The sequence below is a fragment of the Tachyglossus aculeatus genome, chromosome 1 (genome assembly GCF_015852505.1).
Source record: "Tachyglossus aculeatus isolate mTacAcu1 chromosome 1, mTacAcu1.pri, whole genome shotgun sequence".
NCBI classification, from domain to species: Eukaryota; Metazoa; Chordata; class Mammalia; order Monotremata; family Tachyglossidae; genus Tachyglossus; species Tachyglossus aculeatus.
In genome coordinates, this window is record NC_052066.1 from 79,102,254 (window position 1) to 79,122,907 (window position 20,654).

The 20,654-nt window shown below is 42.7% G+C and overlaps 1 protein-coding gene across 1 annotated transcript in view; it reads right to left on the minus strand.

Annotated features, from left to right (window-relative positions):
- Positions 1 to 20,654, minus strand: part of GPC1 (glypican 1) — a 480,460-nt gene that overhangs the window by 39,687 nt on the left and 420,119 nt on the right. The window lies entirely within an intron of this gene.

Consider the following 20,654-nt stretch of genomic DNA (forward strand, 5'->3'; position numbering starts at 1 on the left):
CATTTTACACATGAGGTCACTGAGGCACAGATAAGTGAAGTGACTTGCCCAAAGTCACACAGCTGACAAGTGGTGGAGGCAGTATTTGAACCCATGACCTCTGACTCCAAAGCCCAGGCTCTTTCCACTGAGCCATGCTGCTTCCACATTTACCTAAATAGGGTGCTTAAAACATAGTAAACGCTTAACAATTATTATTATTATTATTATGGCTCTTCTCCTACAATACTTACAATGAAAGGGAAAAATGCCATTTTGGGGCCTTTAGACTACAGCTCACTGTGGGCAGGGATCATGTCTACCAACTCTGGAATTTGCACTCTCCTAAGTGCTTAGTACATTGCTGTGTATAAGGCAAGTGCTCATTAAATATGTTTGATTGATTGACTTTGAAAGCAAAGTTTTCTTCTCACATTTGGTACTTACACAGCTTTCTTGATGGGAGACAAAAGTGTACTACAAATGTGACCTCATCTCTAGGTGTCAAATTGCATTGGCTTTATCCATCTTATCTAAACAGGCTCAGTGATTTGCTTGGAGTCCAATAGACCATGCGGAAGAACAATCTTGGTTTATGTCTATTTTCTCCAAGCATTTGAACTCATCATGATGGAAGCTAGTCCTAGGCTGCTTCTGGGGACAGAGGTTCCATAAATTAACCTGTGCCCACTGGAGGACACAGAATTTTCCCAGGAACACTGCATGGGGTAATGCCAGAGAGAAAGCAACTTGAGAAGTTGGTCTGCCTGAAATGCTGAGGGAAAACAGTAACACACTGCTCAGTGTAACTTCTCATTGCAGATATTGCTTCTATTCTCTACTGATGGTTCCTTAACAAAGTTCTGTCAGTAAAATCAATAACATGGGCAATCAATAAAAAGAGAGTTAGCTTTCTTTCCCTCATTTTGCTCTTTGCTCATCTTTAAGTTAGCATAAAAATCCTCCCCCATGTTTCTACGGTGCCTTTGTGAGAGCTTAGAGAGCAGCAAAGTGTGGGGGAAGCAGCATGGTGTAGTGAATAGAGCACAGGCCTGGGAATCTGAAAGCCATGGGTTCTAATCCTGACTTTGCCACTTGTCTGCTGTATTCAATCGTATTTATTGAGTGCTTACCGTGTGCAGAGCACTGTACTAAGCACTTGGGAAGTATAAGTTGGCAGCATATAGAGACGGTCCCTACCCAACAATGGGCTCACAGTCTAGAAGGGGGAGACAGACAACAAAACAAAACATGTGGTCAGGTGTCAAGTCATCAGAATAAATAGAAGTAAAGCTAGATGCACATCACTGACAAAACAAATAGTATAGTAAATATGTACAAGTAGAATAAATAGAGTAAAAAATCTGTACAAACATATATACAGGTGCTGTGGGGAGGGGAAGGAAGTCGGGCGGGGGGGATGGGGAGGGCGAGAGGAAAAAGGGGGCTCAGTCTGGGAAGACCTCCTGGAGGAGGTGAGCTCTCAGTAGGGCTTTGAAGGGAGGAATGGAGCTAGCTTGGTGATTGTGCAGAGGGAGGGCATTCCAGGCCAGGGGGAGGATGTGGGCCGGGGGTCGATGGCAGGACTAGGTGAGAATGAGGCACAGTGAGGAGGTTTGCTTTATGGCCTTGGGCAAGTCACTTCTCTGTGCCTCAGTTACCTCATCTGTAAACGGGGATTAGGACTGTGAGTGGAAATACCATCCCTATTTAGGAAGGGCTTTGGTCTTCACTCTTAACTCTGTGAGCCCCCCGAGGGGCTGGAATTGTGTCTAATTCACTCACGTACATTCTTTCCCAGCATTTAGTACAGTGTTCTGCCCATAGTAAGCCCTTAGTAAATCCTATGACTTCTACTACTATTGTTTGAGCACTTACTGTCTGCAGAGCACTGTACTAAGCACTTGGGGGAGTACAGTACCATGGGGAGGGCAGTAGTCTGTCAGATGTGAAGAGGCAGAAGTGAGGGCATAATCAATAAATTGGTAGTGAGAGAAAGAAGATCAAGGCCCAGTCACCACGCTGAGAAAAACAGCTGGCGAACTTGAATGTAGCGTGAGAACAGCAAGGATAAGCAGTGCAGGGAGAGAGAGAGCTGATGGAGTACTCTAAAGTCAATGAGAAGCAGCGTGGCTCAGTGCATGGGCTTTGGAGTCAGAGGTCATGGGTTCAAATCCCTGCTCTGCCAATTGTCAGCTGTTGTGACTTTGGGCAAGTCACTTAACTTCTCTGGGCCTCAGTTCCCTCATCTGTAAAATGGGGATTAAGACTGTGAGCCCACCATGGGACAACCTGATCACCTCATAACCTCTCCAATGCTTAGAACAGTGCTTTGCACATAGTAAGCACTTAATAAATGCCACTATTATTATTATTGTTAATTCATTCAGTCGTATTTATTGAGTGCTTACTGGGTGCAGAGCACTGTACTAAGGTGCTTGGGAAGTACAAGTTTGCAACATATAGAGACGGTCCCTACCCAACAGCTCACAGTCTAGAATGGTCAATACTTATACAGTCTCAACAGTCTCAAAGCTTCCAGTTGTTGGCCACTTTGGCCTTTAACTGGCTATATGTGTGTGGTCCGAGGTGAATCCTGGCACTTGCCCACAAGGAGGATTGTGATCACCTCACTGAACTCCAACAAGGCCAATTTTGGCTACGTGGCTCAGAAGATTGAAAATAGCCCCCGTCTTCTAAAAGACTGACTTGTCCTCTCTCATCTTTTAATGCCGTTTTAACCCATCAGGGGAAACTCGCGCAAACAGGGCCCCAACCAGAAATTGAGACTCCAACATTCACCCCTGAAGGATGCCACGGAATTGGAGTTTAGTGTGTGCGCCCATCCGACGTTAAAGCTGGCTAGGTTGCCCCACGTCTACCAGCAGAAGGCGCTTAGACACCACAGGCCCACGACGGGAAAACAAACGCGAGAAACTCTTCCTGAGCAAATTATAAAAACAACAAGGAGCAAAGAAAACACTATTTAAAACGTTAGACCGCTTTAAATCCCTGGGTTTACATAAACCTTACGGAATGTTAAACGAGGGGAAAAATGTTAAGAGCACATGGAGTTTAAAGGCACGCTATAAATACACATGCCAGCGGTAGACACAGCATCTTAAAACGTGGGCAATGTGGTCTAGGAGTTGCTGCAATTTCTCCTTTACTGCTTTTTCAAATAGCGATGGTCGGTTGTGAAAACAAAGAATAAAAATACAACTTGCAAGGGTACAAAAAAGAAAGTCACTCTCGCCACCACCCACATACTTGATAACGTCTTTGTTGCTGCGCAATTAATTAATCAGTGGTATTTGTTGAGCACTTATTGTGTGCCATGGATCAATCAATCAATGGTATTTGCTGAATGTTTACTGTGTGCAATCAACTTGTACTTTCCAAGTGCTTAGTACAGTGCTCTGCACACAGTAAGTGGTCAATAAATACAATTGATTGATTGATTGATTGATCAATCAATCAATGGAATTTACTGAGTGCTCACTGTGTGCAGAACACTTTCCTAAGCTCTTGGGAAAGTCCAGCACAACCCTGAGTAAATACGTTTCCTGCCCACTGGGAGCATACGGTCTGGAAAGGAAAGCAATTATCTGAATGTTACCCTTGTTGATCCATTATCCAAAGTGGAACTAGTTTACATATCCCCAAAATTAGTTTGGATAAATAACCCAAACCGGACACTGCCAGTCTCAGCTGAGACAACAAGGTCAAAATTGGCTATCTAAATATTTGATTCTCTGAATAAAGCTCCATTCCTAACTAGCACAGATAATAGGCCTCCTACTAAATCTTTACCAGCTTTCCTATCAAAGCATTTTTTATTCAAAAAGACCCCACAGAGTTGCAAAAGGGTGGCTTTCCCTCACTGACATGCCTACACAGGCTTCAGATCAACTGGTATCAAGGCTTGAGTCCAACAGGATTCTGGCTCTTGGTGAGTGAAAATACCTTCCCCATGGACTCAGTCAGAGTCAGCTTGGCAGGACTGTCCCCAGACAGCTAGCATCCTTCTCTGAGCATGGAGGTATGGAGGGAAAGAAAAAGAAAAGATTGACAGTAGGGTGAGTTTTAGGCAGAGGTGTCCCCCAGTTGGAATTTCACTGACACAGTCTTCATCTCCACCAAAATTGAAAAGGGCCTGTCATCTTGGTGTGTTTGCAAGGGATCAAGGGCAGGATGACTGGGGGGTGGGGGTGGGGGTGAATGGAGAGCATGTGATAGCAAATACAGGTAAAGTAGCTTGGCCTAGAGGAAAAAGCACGGGCCTGAGAGAAGATCAGGGTTCTAATCCTGCCTTTGCACTTGTCTTCTGTATGACGTTGGACAAATCACTTAACTTCTCTGTGCCTTAGTTACATCATTGTAAAATGGGGATTAATGCTGTGAGCCCGATGTGGACACGGACAGTGTCCCACCTATCAAGCATCTACCCCAGTCCTTAGTACTTAGTAAGTGTTTAACAAATACCATTAAAAAAGAAAAAGTTGACAACTTTCACAGCCACAGATCGAGGAGTTGGGGGTTTGTTGCTAGGAGGAAAGCCTGCCATTTGTCAATTTACTACTCATCTTCACTTTCCAATCTCCTCTGTGAATCAGTTCCCACAGTGATTTCTTCCCCAAAGGACACTCTGTCTCTTCCTTTTTTTTTTCTTCTGCCACTTCCTCTTTACTGCTTACTGCCAACTCAGTGCATCCAGCTAGCCCATCTGTCTTTCTGGCCTTGGACTACACCATAGATCCTGAAACAGCTTTTGACTTCCCAAGGCCCCACACGGTGCCTCAGAATCACGGCGGGGAGAGGGCCTCAGGACAAGAGTGGATTGAGAAGCTACCAAGTTAATGATGGAGAGCCACTCGGGTGAGCGGGGAGAAAAGAATGGAAAAGATGCCAGACAAACAGCACTGAGCCAATTAAGACTGGAAACCAACCCACTTTTTCTTATTGTCTGGAACACATGGGCTGTCCTGAGAATCCAGGGCAGTTCTGGCATGGGGGTCACACCCTGGGCAGGAACGTCTAACAGAACTCCCTTTGCTTTGAACGCCAGCAGGCAAAGTCTCTTTTTTTTATCCAACAGTGGCAGTTGGTAGTGATCGTAAATAATAATGAGGTACAGGACAGCAGGGAGGTAACTCTAAGTTAGAGTCGTTTGTTAAACCTTCGCTGCTTAATGGTTCAGGCTGAAATTCTGTAGGTGAAAACACACCACACATTCATTTATCCAATCGTATTTATTGAGCACTTACTGCATGCAAAGCACTGTACTAAGCACTTGGAAGAGTACGATATAACAAACAGAGGCATTCTCTGCCCACAGCAAGCTCACAGTCTACAGCTGAGCTTACAATCTACAGACAAGCTCACACACTCACACAGACACAGAGGTACAACATATATACACACACCTAATGACTGGGCAACTGAGCAAACATGCCTTGTATGTCACAGAAAGAGGCTCTTTCTGTGCCAGTTTATCATTTTAGCTAAAAGGACTCTTTCCTCCAGAACCCTTATACTCTATTATGTTCTGAGCTGTAATTGTCCTCTAATTAAAATATTCTGTCTCCTTCTGGTGTCTTTTCTCTGACCTGGGCATCTGCTCAGATCTTTTCAGATGATCTCTGCTTCATAAAAAACTGGTTCATCTTTCACCTCTCCTTCTTCTTCCCCTCCTCACCTCACAGATTTTTTTTTTTCATACAGGTCTACAGGCCTCACCCCAGAAACATGGTGGTTACACGGAGCATAGCATAGCAGAAACAGTGGTTCTCAAAGATAATTCTGTAGTAGATCCATCTCCCTTCCTATGTCAGTGTCTCACGGTGGCTGTCTGGACCTCTTAATCTTTACTACTTCCTTTTTGAAACCACAAAGAAATCCCCTGGTAGCTGCATTTATAAAACTCTGCTGTTGAGGTATCTCTTGCAACAGAAAATTTCATTCCTTTTTTTTTTTTTAGAAGAGAGTAAAATTTCAATTCTACATTTGAGTTGTCCTATGGTTCCTAATTTCTACTGCATTAGAATCCATTTGAGAGGTCTGATTTGGGAGGGTGAGGAAACAATAGCTAACCCTCTGTTACTGATTCCTCACAGATTAGATACTATAGCATTCCCAGCACGAACTCTGCATGAGAAATCCTCAACTGAAATTAAAACAAACTCAATTCCTCTAGAGAGCAGAGAGCATACAGTAAAAATTAAAGACCTGTGGCCTTTCACAGCAGTAGACACAGAACCACCAAGAACTATGTAAAGCCTGTTACTTGTCTAGGTTTGCAAATGAACTATTAGGTAATTATGTTTACTCTACCGAGGTGTATGGAATTGGTCAAACACAATAAATCTGGGGACTTTTTGCCCCATTTATTGGTGAAGGAATCAAAGAAGGGCAGACCTGCCAATCCGGCCTCTATGGGAATGGGCTACTAAAAGTGATATCACTGATTAGCTTCATGTTAAAGCAAGGCAAGGGGAACAGAACCCAACTCCACAGTCAAAAATCCACTGCAGTGCAAGACAAGTATTATGTTATAATTCACATTTATCTTAAATTTGAAAGCTTAGCTGATTACCTTAGGAATCTAAAGTGTACATTCTCTATGCCCTAGCAACAAATGATGAGCCCAGATACCAAAGTGATCAATTCTGCTTTTTCAAACAAGATGACTTTTCCACCGAGAAAGATGACTGCCATTTGAAAACCTAGGAAAGGTTAATAGAGATGGACCCTCTATTTATAAATCTAATCACATATTAAAGTTCACTGTGGGCAGGGAATGGGTCTACCAACTCTGTTGCATAGTACTCTCCCAAGTGCTTACTACAGTGCTGTGCACACTGAAAACACTCAGTAAATACCACTGATGATGACAATGATGATGATGATGAATGTTAGGATCAGGTTGGCCCCATACCAAGTTCTGTGATAGAATGGAGACAGGGAAGTTTGGCAGACTGATGCTTCGATTCAATAGATGGGTGAGAAAACATCCCCCCCAAGAAAGACAGACCAGATCATAGGCCGTTTCCAAGAATTTCTGTCTGTGTTTATGAGGAGGAAGGTTTTAAAACACCCTAGTTTGTTAGGAATGATTAAAGACAAGGGAAGCCCAAACATTTATTTTAATGCCTGTTTCCTCTGACAGATTACAAAGTTCTTGAGAGTAGGGACCATCTCCCACAATTCTGTTGTATTCTCCCAAATATTTAGTATAGTGCTCTACACACAGTAGGTGCTCAATAAATACTATGGGTTGTTTAATTGATTACTCAGAAAAGGGAAGCAAAAAAGCAAAGAGTTCTTTCAGGACTGACCTGAGATGGAAAGTTGACTGAAATCCATGTTTCCCTACGGCATACTGAGTGGCCTAGAATTAATCAATCAAGTAACTGAAGCAGCTTTGTCTAGCAGGATAAAGCAGGGGCCTGGGAATCAAAAGGACCTGGATTCTAATCCTGATTCCACCACACATCTGCTGTGTGACATTGAGCAAGTCACTTTCCTTCTCTGTGATTCAGTTATCTCCTCTGTAATATGGGGATTAAGAATGTGAGCCCCATGTGGGGCAGGGACTGTGTCCATCCTGATTACCTTGCATCTACCCCAGTACTTAGAACTGTGCCAGGAACATAGTAAAAGCTTAACAAATACTACATATATACATATATACACACATATATAGTAAAGGTACTTACTGAGTGCTTACTCTATGCAGAGCACTATACTAAGCTCATTGGAGAGTACAGCACATTTGGTAAACAGGATGCCTGACCTCAAAGAGTTTATAATCTAGTGTGGTAGACAGATATTAAAAATAAATTACATTTAGAGGAAGCAGCAGGGTCCAGATAGGCAGTGCTTACAGGAACCAGGTGCCATGGAATCCAAACATTAATGTTATCCATTAGACAAGCCTGTAGTTAAAGGGAAGTTTTTCTTTGTATACCCATTCAGAGCTTTCATGGAGGTCCTCCTGCATTAGAGGATCACCATTTCTGGGGCCTCACAGGATGCACAGCTAGACCCCTGGTGGGTTGAAACAAGAAGGAGGCTGGAGTTATGGCCACTGAAGGGGCAAGAAAGCATTCTGGAGCTTGAAGAGAACCTTCCCCCACTCCCTGAAAGACAGAAAGCTCTGGGACAAACTGTTTTTTCCTTACTGAAGAAAGCAACAGAGGCATTCAAGTCATTCTGTGAGCAAGACGGCCCAGAAACTGCTAATCTTCCTACAAAATTTATCTAACATTGGAAGGGAGTGAAGAAAGAAACAGGAGGGATGTAATGTCTATACTACTGATGCCCCTGAGGAAAGGTGATTGCCTCTGTTACATAAGGACCACTAGCATAGGAGGAAAATAGTTAAGCAAAAATCTCTGAGTATTTATCGAGAATAATTTATCTAGAATGCAGCTGTCACCTATAAATGTCTTTGTAAAAAAAATATTTAAGGACAAAATTGTTTCCTAAGTATCCACTTTTGACCATCGTCATTTCCTTTAAAGGTTTGCAGAAGTGTCTCTTCTAGGAGAAAATTGTTTTTTCCTCTTTACAGTTGAAGCAAAAAACCCCAGATTAGACGAATTCCCCCTTTCTTAAAAGAACATCAGAAGTCATCAAAAATTGCTGCTTAACTCTTCTGAACACCTGGGTGGAGATGCTGATGAAAATCAGATGAAAAATGCCATACTTCAACTCTGTTTTGTAGTAATCAACTGATCAATAATCATAATCAATTCTTTTCATCACTGGGGCCCAGAGACAAGGCATTGTGAAGATGAAGGAAAAGTTAACATCATTTGTTCATCTTTAAATAATCTGGCACAGCATGAGATCTCTCTCTGAATGCCATCAAACTACCCAAACCTTCCCTTTGCCCTAAATAGGACTCTGAAATATAGAGATTCTGTGTTCTCACAATGCTATTTTTATTAGGCTGAGAAATGAATTCAAACAGCTCCTTGAGCGAACAAGTCACAGATTTTGAAATCCTTTCTAATGTCAGTCGACAGTCCAGCCAGAAAACTATAATGACAAAGCTTTTATGGAAAGATCGCTAACATTTTATGTTGATCTTACTCCTGCCTCTCCCTTTCCCCTCCCTGCCCCTCTTGACACAGGAGCTGCTGCTGGGATGAGATTTGTACAGTGGCATTTCTCATTAAAATCTGTTCGCACATGTTCTCTCTAAGCAGGTGTGGAGAAGCTGGCTCAGATATTTGATATGTACCTTGGGTTTTAAGATAAATCAAAACAGTACATTACTGAGGTTACTCTTGGCAGGTGGAGAGTGTTGGACTGTTGGAAGTTGTACTGGTGGAAGTAAAATAAAACAAAAACGCCTCGCTTCTGAATAAGAAAAATAAATTTCATAATGACTGGATATAATCAATGAGTGGTATTGATTGAGAACTTACTGTGTGCAGAGCACTGTTCTAAATGCTTGGGAGAGTACAACAGAGTTGGTAGACAAGTTCCCTGCCCATAATGAGCTTACATTCTAAATATATGTAATGGATAACAGAACTGTTGATCAATTGCATTTATTGAGCACTTAATGTGTGCAGAACAATGAACTAAGTGCTAGGAAGAGTTCAATATAGACACATTTTGGAACTTATTCAAGTAAAGTGTCTTCACAATCAGCTTCAAGGCTCCCCATCAACTCTCCCCATCTGGATTTTATGTTCTTTTCACCCCACACATCCCAGCTCACTTTATTTCTCCTAAACTAATCATCTACCTTTAATCACACTCTCAAGTCTCCCACCTCTGTCCCCTCACTCCCATTGTTTCCCCAGGCTGACACTCCCTCCCAACAAATTCATTCATTCATTCAATTATATTTATTGAGCACTTACTGTGTGAAGAGCACTGTACTAAGCGCTTGGAAAGTACAACAGAGCAATAAAGAGAGACAATCCCTGCCCACAACGGGCTCACAAATCTAAAAGACAGCTGCTATCCTCATTTTCAGAATCCTCCTAAAAACCCACCTCCTCCAGCAAGCCTTCCCCAATTAATTCCCAACCATCCAAGCCACATCAACCATGATTTGTAAGCACCTGATGCCGGAAACCACGTGTCTTGCTACCGTTGCATTTGTCCAAGTGCTCTGTACATGCTGCAGGTGCTCAGTAAACAGCCACAATAACTATGAAAGCATCAATCAAGTAATCAGAGACTGATCTGTGTTTAATATTTACTTAGGGTCATAAGGCACTATCATCTCTTCGGCTAGATCTTAGTACTGATAAATCCACAGGACCAATGGAAGAAGAGACATATCAATTGCCCTGGAACAGACATAATAATAATAATAATAATAATAATAATAATAATAATAATAATAATAATAATAATAATAATAATGATGGTATTTGCTAAGTGCTTACTATGTGTCAAGCACTGTTCTGGGGTAGATACGAGGTAATCAGTTTGTCCGACGTGGGGCTCACAGTCTTAATCCCCCTTTTACAGATGAGGGAACTGAGGCACTGAAAAGTTAAGTGACTTGCCCAAGGTCACACAGCCAACGAGTGGCGAAGCCGCGATTAGAACCCATGTTCTCTGACTCCCAAGCCTGGGCTCTTGCTGCTAAGCCACACTGCTTCCCATCCTACAAGCCATTTCTCAATGGCAGGATTTGGCCCACTCTTTACAGAGACTCTCCAACTGGTCTGCTAAATAGAGCATACCGATTAATATAACGTCTGCTTTAACATATTCCAAAGATATATACTCCATTTAGCCTTAATCATAGGCAGAAATAAACACAGTGCCGATATCCACAGCAATGAGAGTCTTATTAATAAAAGACATGAGTTAAGGAGGGGAATGATAATTGTGATATTAAGCAGTTACTATTTCCCAAAAACTGTACTAAGTGCTTGGGTAGATACAGGATATTCAAGTCCTACATGGGGCTCGGAGTCTATGTATGAGGGAGAACAAGTATTAAATCCCTATTTTTACAGATAAGGGAACTGAGTCACAGAAAAGGTAAGTGACTTGCCCACGGTTACACAGTAGGGACATGGTGGAGCTAGAATTAAAGCCCAGGTCCTCTGACTCTCAGGTTGAACCTCTTTTCACTAAGCCATGCTGCTTCCCCATTTGAACAACTGTGAAGAAATGCAACAGGTCAGAAGTTCTGGGACTCCATGCTTCTGTTCATCTAGTCCATCAAGATTAAGCTCCTGAACACAGTAAATACTCAGTGCATATAGCTGATTGATTCTACACAACACTGTTCTCATCAATCAGTGGTATTTATTGAGTGCATACTATGTGCAAAGCACTGCTCATCTTGCATTTGGGACTGAAATAGATGAAGCATCTCCTCTGGGTTGCTATTCCATTTTCCTTACCACTGATCCTCTTCTCTGGTAGAACTCTAGCATGTTTCACTCCATCAATGGTATTTATTGAGAGCTTACTGTGTACAGAGTCCTTAACGAAGCACCTGGGAGACTACAGTACAACAGAGTTGGTACAAACGTTCCCTGCCCACAGTGAGCTTATGGTCAAGAAGGGGAGACAGACATTAACTTAAATTAAGGACAGGCACATAACCAGGGTGTCCTCAAGGAAACAACAGCCTGGGAAGCAGTTTTAAAAAGCAATTGAAACCACCCGGTTTTAATAGACTCTCTGCCACCTCTTATATAATAATAATAATGATTATTGCATTTTTAAGTGCTTGCTAAGTACCAGACACCGTATTAAGTGCTGGGGTGGATACAAACAAATTGAGTCGGACAGAGTCCCTATCCCACATGGCGCTCAGTCTTAATCCCCATTTTACAGCTGAGGTAACTGAGGCCCAGAGAAGTGAAATGACGTGCCCTAAATCACACAACAGACAAGTGGTGGAGATGGAATTAAGCACCCAGACCCTTCAGACTCCCAGACCTGTGCTTTAATATAGGAATAGGATTTTGAAGTTTTACAGTGTTCATAATAAATTCAGGCATAGCAACCGATCTGTCAGTTCTCAACAGCTGATGGATCATCTCAGCAGTCCTTTCGGAGCATCCTGCTGGCTCTTTTTCCTCCATGGAGGGGATGTACATGTGCAGAAAATGTAACAGCAAACCCAAAATGCATCACAAGGCTTGGCGTTCTAAATGGCATTTGTTTCTCCTGAGGTTCCCACCCCTCCCCCAGGGAGCAGCTGAATTGATTACTGGCAAACGAATCCTTAGAACAAACATTTTTCAGTGAGGGGAAAAAAGATCTCTCTTTTTTTTTTTTAAGTTCCTCTCGGTTCATAAGAATCGTTTGGGGGAAAACTGACAAAGAGGGCTACTGAGTTTGTTTGTGTGCTTTGGGTAATACCATTCAGAAGCCATTTAAAGCTTCTTGGAGAGATGCCAAAGCATATGGAATGACATGTTATATTTAATACCTGCTCCCTAAAATAGAGGCACTGCCATGATCTATTAATTCACCTCAGTCAACCTAGCCAACGAGATCTGGCTGTGGATTCAAAGGTAATTTTATTTCTTGCAGAATACTGACAAATACACACACATGTATTTACCAACCTAATGCTACAGTGACAAAACATTATATTTCTTTAGGGTTTAGAAGAAATGAAACATTAATTTTAGAAAGAGAAAAAGTGAATGTCTCATATTTTCAAGGTGCTATCATTTTTCCAGAACACTAAGATCCATTTAATGAATCACTTTTGTTATGACTTGACAAGGCAAAATTAGTTCCATTCTCATGAAGCAGTGTGACCTTGTGGAAAATCCAAGGAACTGGGAATCAGAGGATTATTCTGCCACTTTCTTGCTGGGTGACCTTGGACAAGTCATTTAACTTCTTTGCATCTCAGCTTTCCATCTGTAGAAATGGGGATAAAATACACTGATTTCCTTCCCCTTTGGTCCGTGTCCAACCTGTGCTTAGTTAGTACAGTGTTTGGTAAGCACTTAACAAATACCACAATTATTATTATTATGTCCATGGGATAGAGCCCCAGCAATTCTTACAGGGAATCTTATGCACATGGTCCCTGACCAGGAGAGAGAAGGACCTGGGTTCTAATCACAGCTTCACCACTTGTCTGCTATGTGACCTTGGCCAAGTCTATTCACTTCTCTGTCTCAGTTACCTCTTCTGTGAAATGGGGATGAAGACTGTGAGCCCCATGAGGGACATGGACTGTGTCCAACCTAGTTAATTTGTACCTACCTCAGCGCTTATAACAGTGCCTGGCTCATAGTAAGTGTTTAATAATTACCAAAAAAAAAATAGTCTGTGATCCACCTTGATCAGTGGAATTTATCAAGTGCTAACTTTGCAGAGCATTGCATTAGCCACTTGGAAGAGTATTATAGAGTAAGTACCCATGATCCCAGGCCTCAAAGTGCTTAAAATCTAACCAGGAAGTTGCCTCCACACTGAGAAGTGGAAGAGAAAGAAGCGACTGAGTCCAAAGAAACCCTCCCCAGTAGAGGCTTTTCTCCACATCCATGAAAAGCTCTTTACTTTCAGGGGAACTCCTGTCCTGTGCCAGAATTGCTAAGGGAAACAAGGGTAGGAATATGGGGAAAGAATATGAGGAAATCCTACCTGACTTTGCAGGAAAAAAGCAGTGTAGTCTAGTTAAAGAGAATGGGCCTGGGAATCAGAGGACTTGGGTTCTAAATCCAGCTACTCCACTTTTCTGCTGGGTGACCTTGGATAGTCACTTCACTTCCTCTGTTCCTCAGTTCCCTCATGTGTAAAATGGGGATTAAAACTGTGAGTCCCCATCTGGGACATGGATTGTGTTCAACCCGATTAGCTTGTATCTATCCCAGTGCTCAGTACAGTACTTGGAACAGAGTAAGTGCTTAACAAATACCATTTTTTTTTTAAAAAAAACACCTCAGGAGAAAAGGAATCTTCTATCTTGTGTCAACCAGTCAGTCATTGAGTGCTTACTGCGTACAGAGCACTGTACTAAGTGCTTGGGAAAGTACAATATAAGAATAAATGCACTCATTTCCTGACCACAGAAAACTTACAGTCTAGGGGGGAGACAGAGATTAATATGAATAAATTGCATACGTACATCATCATCATCATCAATCGTATTTATTGAGCGCTTACTATGTGCAGAGCACTGTACTAAGCGCTTGGGAAGTACAAATTGGCAACATATAGAGACAGTCCCTACCCAACAGTGGGCTCACAGTCTAAAAGGGAGAGACAGAGAACAAAACAAAAATACTAACAAAATAAAATAAATAGAATAGATATGTACAAGTAAAATAAATAGAGTAATAAATATGTACAAACATATATACATATATACAGGTGCTGTGGGGAAGGGAAGGAGGTAAGATGGGGGGATGGAGAGGGGGACGAGGGGGAGAGGAAGGAAGGGGCTCAGTCTGGGAAGGCCTCCTGGAGGAGGTGAGCTCTCAGTAGGGCCTTGAAGGGAGGAAGAGAGCTAGCTTGGCGGATGGGCAGAGGGAGGGCATTCCAGGCCCGTGGGAGGACGTGGGCCGGGGGTCGATGGCGGGACAGGCGAGAATGAGGTACGGTGAGGAGATTAGCGGCGGAGGAGCGGAGGGTGCGGGCTGGGCTGTAGAAGGAGAGAAGGGAGGTGAGGTAGGAGGGAGCGAGGTGACGGAGAGCCTTGAAGCCCAGGGTGAGGAGTTTCTGCCTGATGCGCAGATTAATTGGTAGCCACTGGAGATTTTTGAGGAGGGGAGTAATATGCCCAGAGCATTTCTGGACAAAGATAATCCGGGCAGCAGCATGAAGTATGGATTGAAGTGAAGAGAGACACGAGGATGGGAGATCAGAGAGAAGGCTGATGCAGTAGTCCAGACGAGATAGGATGAGAGCTTGAATGAGCAGGGTAGCGGTATGGATGGAGAGGAAAGGGCGGATCTTGGCAATGTTGTGGAGCTGAGACCGGCAGGTTTTGGTGACGGCTTGGATGTGAGGGGTGAATGAGAGTATGTACATTTACTGTGGCTTCTTAATTAGGGTCTTCCTCTTAAAGGGATGCTACAGCTCATGCTTCTTTCAACTTCAATCCCTGAGCCCCCAGCCCAACTTGGACAACTGGCCGAGTATCTTGGAGCATCTCAGCAGGGCTGGGCCTTGTCCAGTTCCCATGAAGTCCATTTAATGACAGCTTCTACTGCAGGACTAGCATCTGTACTATAGGCCTTTGTCAGTTTATCAGATTATTCAGAAGTGATTTGGGTCCAAGCATTAGAATTCTTTATTCTTACAATCTACACTTCAAGGAGAAAAGGTAGCTCCTTGGCACTGGGAAAGACCTGCAAAGTGTCCTGAGGAATTGTGCACTGCTGCAGACTCAATCCCTGGACAGGCTAGGAACTGTCATCAGTCAACCAATTGTATTTATTGAGCACTCACCGTGCATAGAGCACTGTACTAAGTTCTTGGGAGTGTACAAGGGAACAATTTAACAGATACAACCCCTGCCCATAGTGAGCTTACCTCAACAAAGCCCCCTGAATAAATGATCGATCTTTGGTGTTTATTGAGTGTTTACTGTGTGTAGCACACTGTACTATGTGCTCGAGAGAGGACGTTACAATAGAGTTAGTAGACACAATCCCACCCACAAGGGACTTACAATCTAATGACTCTCTAGAGATACAGATGAGCCCACCAATTAGTCTGCAGAATACCCCCACATGGCTGTAGTGACAGCCTCAACCCTCCTCCATAGCAGGAGCTCTCTTACATGGTCAAGGCCACAAAGACATGGCCATTGGATCAAAGACGTGGCTACTACAGGTGCTTAGAAAACCAGCATGGTGGATACAGCTCGGTCCTGGGAGTCAGAAAGTCATGGGTTCAAATCCCAGCTCCACCACTTGTCTGCTGTGTGACCTTGGGCAAGTCACTTCACTTCTCTGGGCCTCAGTCACCTCATCTGTAAAATGGGGAGTGAGACTGTGAGCCCCACATGGGGCAGAGACTGTATCGAACCCACTTTGCTTATATCTACCCCATTGCTTAGTACAGTGCCTGGCACATGGTAAGCACTTCACAAATACCACAATTATTATTATTATTATGAAAACTGGGAGTCGAGCCCATGGCTCCGAGAACCAAATTCTCTGCAATTCTTTCCTGGCAGAAATCTTGTTCAGAGCATTATCAATGACATTGGTGCAAGAGCAAGCAAATGTCTATGTGAATAGGCTTGTGTAAAATTGAAAGCCATTATTCAGCTGAAACTATGGATTAAATTTCTGTTGTAGTTGAAGACCAGGGACGGTGGAGAAGAGAATTTAATATTAGCAAATGAAAGAGATCAAATTGAGATGGAAAAATGCTGAATTTTAAGCTTTTCAGATGCTTTTAGTAAGTTGAATACCATAATGCAGTTTTAAAAATAGGAAAGGAAATTATTAAAGCTGAAGTGACTCTGAATCTTCAATATCGGAGTTTCCTATTATTGTTTGTTCAGTTCACTTGAACAAAAATGGTACACTCTATATGCAGATAAAACTTTCAATGAACCTAATCTAGAGCTCAGTGTGGGAGAGAGCTGAATTAATAACTTGAATTAATCTCTACAGAACCACCTATGAGGTTGAAGAAGTGGGATTTCTGAGGCCTCTGGCCTATTGTTGTCCCATATAAAGTAACAATGATGCTAGGTGTGCTACACATTCCATTTACCACTGATTTGTCAGCACAGACTTCCACCTACATCTAGTAAGCAGTGAGAGATTGTTTTTCTAGTCCCTTTCTGGTGCAAAAACTCCTCATACCAGTAAGACTAAAAATTGAGCCAATTTTCCTGCTGTTCTGGGAGAAAACAACTGAACCTCAGAGTGGAAGTGACAGCAGAAAGTAGATGTTTCTGTTTATTGTTTGAATGCTTCAGAAAATCCCCAGTGATGAATGAAGCCACAAATTGAGTAATACGCTTCAGCCTCACTTAGGATTCCAGAAATATTCACTGATAGCCACTGCTGTGTAGCACCTTGTTGTTTGTTAATGGTACTTGTTAAGTGCCCACTATATACCAGTGCTAAGCACTGGAGTAGACATAAGATAATCAGGTTGGACACAGTCTTAATCCCCGTGTTTGCAGATGAGGTAAATGAGTCCCAGAGAAGAGAAGTGACTTGCCCAAGGTCATACAGCAGACAAGTGGCAGAGTGGGTATTAGAACCCAGGTCTTTCTTCCAGGCCCTTGCTCTATCCCCTAGGTCACACTGCTTCTCCGAACCTTCCCATCTCCCACATGCACTCATTTCCTGGAAGCCATGATCTTGTCCCAGTACTCATAGATGATGCCATTCATTCAAACAATTGTATTTATTGAGCACTTACTGTGTGCCGAACACTGTACTAAGTGCTTGGAAAGTACAATTTGGCAACAAATAGAGACAATCTCTACCCAACAACAGGCTAGAAGCAAGGGTAGGAGTCAGCATAACCCAAATCCCTGAGCTGAGTGGAGTCTAGGAGTCATAGCTCCCGGGAGTGAACTACCTAGAAGAATCATCATCATCAATTGTATTTATTGAGCGCTTACTATGTGCAGAGCACTGTACTAAGCGCTTGGGAAGTACAAATTGGCAACATATAGAGACAGTCCCTACCCAACAGTGGGCTCACAGTCTAAAAGGGGGAGACAGAGAACAAAACCAAACTTACTAACAAAATAAAATAAATAGATATCATCATCATCATCAGTCGTATTTATTGAGCGCTTACTATGTGCAGAGCACTGTACTAAGCGCTTGGGAAGTACAAATTGGCAACATATATGTACAAGTAAAACAAATAAATAAATAAATAGAGTTATAAATATGTACAAACATATATACATATATACGGGTGCTGTGGGGAAGGGAAGGAGGTCTCTTGGCTGTCTACATGTTTTATTTTGTTGTCTGTCTCCCCCTTCTAGACTGTGAGCCCGTTGTTGGGTAGGGACCGTCTCTATATGTTGCCTACTTGTACTTCCCAAACGCTTAGTACAGTTCTCTGCACACAGTAAGCGCTCAATTAATACGATTGAATGAATGAATGGGAGCTTTGGACACTGCACTAAATCCTTCCCTATTTTATGGTATGTATTACACACTTACTATGTGCCAGGCACTGACCTAAGCACTGGAGTAGAAACAAGCTAATCAGGTTGGACACTGTCCATGTCCCACATAATAATAATAACAATAATTATGGCATTTGTTAAGCACTTACTATGTGCAACGTACTGTTCTAAGTGCTGGGGGGATACAAGGTGATCAGGTTGTCCCACATGGGGCTCACAGTCTTAATCCCCATTTTACAGATGAGGTAACTGAGGCCCAGAGAAGTTAGGTGACTTGCCCAAGGTCACACAGCAGATGGAGTGGTCGAGTCAGGATTAAAATTCAGGTCCTTCTGACTTCTAGGCCTGTGCTTTCTCCACTAGGCCACATTGCTTGTTCCTGGGTATCCTCCTCCAGTCCCGCCCTGAAATATCAGTTCAGCTCCAGAATAGGACCATTGGTAAGGCATCCTGAATGGACTTGAACTCAGGACTAAGGATACCTCAGTCAGGACAGGCTGCTGCCAATTTGGGCTTCACGGTGTGACTATTGGCCGCACCAGGATCCACTTCAGAAAGCTGATATGGAGGTATGTTCCCCATATATTTCTGAGGTTTGAAGACAGCAATCCTCGGGCTTTGCTTCATAACCCATCATATGAAGATGGAGTAACAAGAGAAGAATCCAAGATATGTGAAAGAGGCTCCTTCTGTTAGACAGCAAAGTCACAAGCCTGGCATAAGGGCAACTAACTCCCCTAGGAGCATCGTTTGGAATGTTCTGGGCTCCCTTAATAATAATAATAATGATGGTATTTGTTATAATGATAGTAATAATGGCATTTATTAAGCTCTTACTATGTGCAAAGCACTGTTCTAAGCACTGAGGAGGATACAAGGTGATCAGGTTGTCCCACGTGGGGCTCACAGTCTTCATCCCCATTTTACAGATGAGGGAACTGAGGCCCAGAGAAGTTAAGTGACTTGCCCAAAGTCACACAGCTGATAAGGGGCAGAGCTGGGATTAGAACCCACGACCTCTGACTCCCAAGCCCGCACTCTTTCCGCTGAACCACGCTGCTTCTCAAGTAAGTGCTTGTTAAGCGCTTACTATGTGCAGAGCACTGTTCTAAGTGCTGAGCACTGTTCTAAGCCCTAATCCCTTGTAATTATTTAGAACATTCTGGGAGGAAATGGTCTCCCGGCCAACAGTGAGAAAGCTCCACTCTCTTTAGGGGTGGAGCTGGGCTCCCCTGAGGACAGAGCAAAGGAAAGTTAATAATATTAATAATAAGAAGAAGAAGAATGATGGTATTGTTAAGCGCTTACCATGTGCCAAGCACCATTCTAAGTACTGGGGTAGGTACAAGGTAATCAGGTTGGACACAGTCCCTGTCAATCAATCAATCAATCGCATTTATTGAGCGCTTACTGTGTGCAGAGCACTGTACTAAGCGCTTGGGAAGTACAAGTTGGCAACATATAGAGACAGTCCCTACCCAACAGTGGGCTTACAGTCTAAAAGGGGGAGACAGAGAACAAAACCAAACATACTAACAAAATAAAATAGAATAGATATGTACAAGTAAAATAAATAAATAGAGTAATAAATAAATAAATAGAGTAATCCCATTTGGGGCTCACAGTCTTAATCCCCATTTTACAGGTGAGATAATTGAGGCACAGAGAAGTGAAGTGACTTGCCCAAGGTCACAGAGAGGACAAGTGGGGGATCTGAGATTAGAACCCAAGACCTTCTGACTCCTGGGCCCATGCTCTATCCATTATACCACACTGTTTCTCAGTAGTTATTCCAACTGAATGTGAGGTCTTTTCCTAGTTATAGTCCTAGGACTCAGGCAAACAAAATTTGCATGAAATAAATTTATTTTCCTCTAATCCAATTATATACAGCAGGGTGGTAGGGAGGGAGAAGAGGTAGCTAGAGTGTGTTAATTTAGTCATTACTTTAATTTTGGAATTATTTTACATTAAACTTCATCTATCAGCTTTTCCCCAAGCAAAGCTCTCAGGTTTAGCACATGGTGCTGCCTGGTTAATTGAATCCTCAGCTTGGTTTTCTAACTGTCTTAAACCTCAGTGGCTTTAAATATTATCTTGCAAATTTTAACTTTAGTATTTTCAGTTGTGATCTTTTCCCATTTGTGTTATTAATTAAATCTCCATTTTGATCATTATCTTCTTGGGAGTCTGGTTCAACCATGGTGCCTGGAGCCTCCACTGCATGATCCCATGGTTTGAGTCAGGGGGTTCTGCTTTGGGTTTATGCAGTAATGTTGCCCTGATTTCAATCTTCTGATGAAAATACTTCACTGAAGTCTAATACTTTCCACATCAATACACAGTGATATGAAATAGGGGTGTGAGATACACATTTGGAGCAATGAATAATAATAATAACGATAATTGCAGTATTTGTTAAGTGCTTACCACATTCCAAACACTGTCCTAAGCGCTGGGGTGGATAGAAGAAAATCAGGTTGGACACAGTCCCTGTCCCACATTGGGCCCACAGTCTCAATACCCATTTTACAGATTTAGTAACTGAGGCACAGAGAAGTGAAGTGACTTGCCTAAGGTCATACAGCAG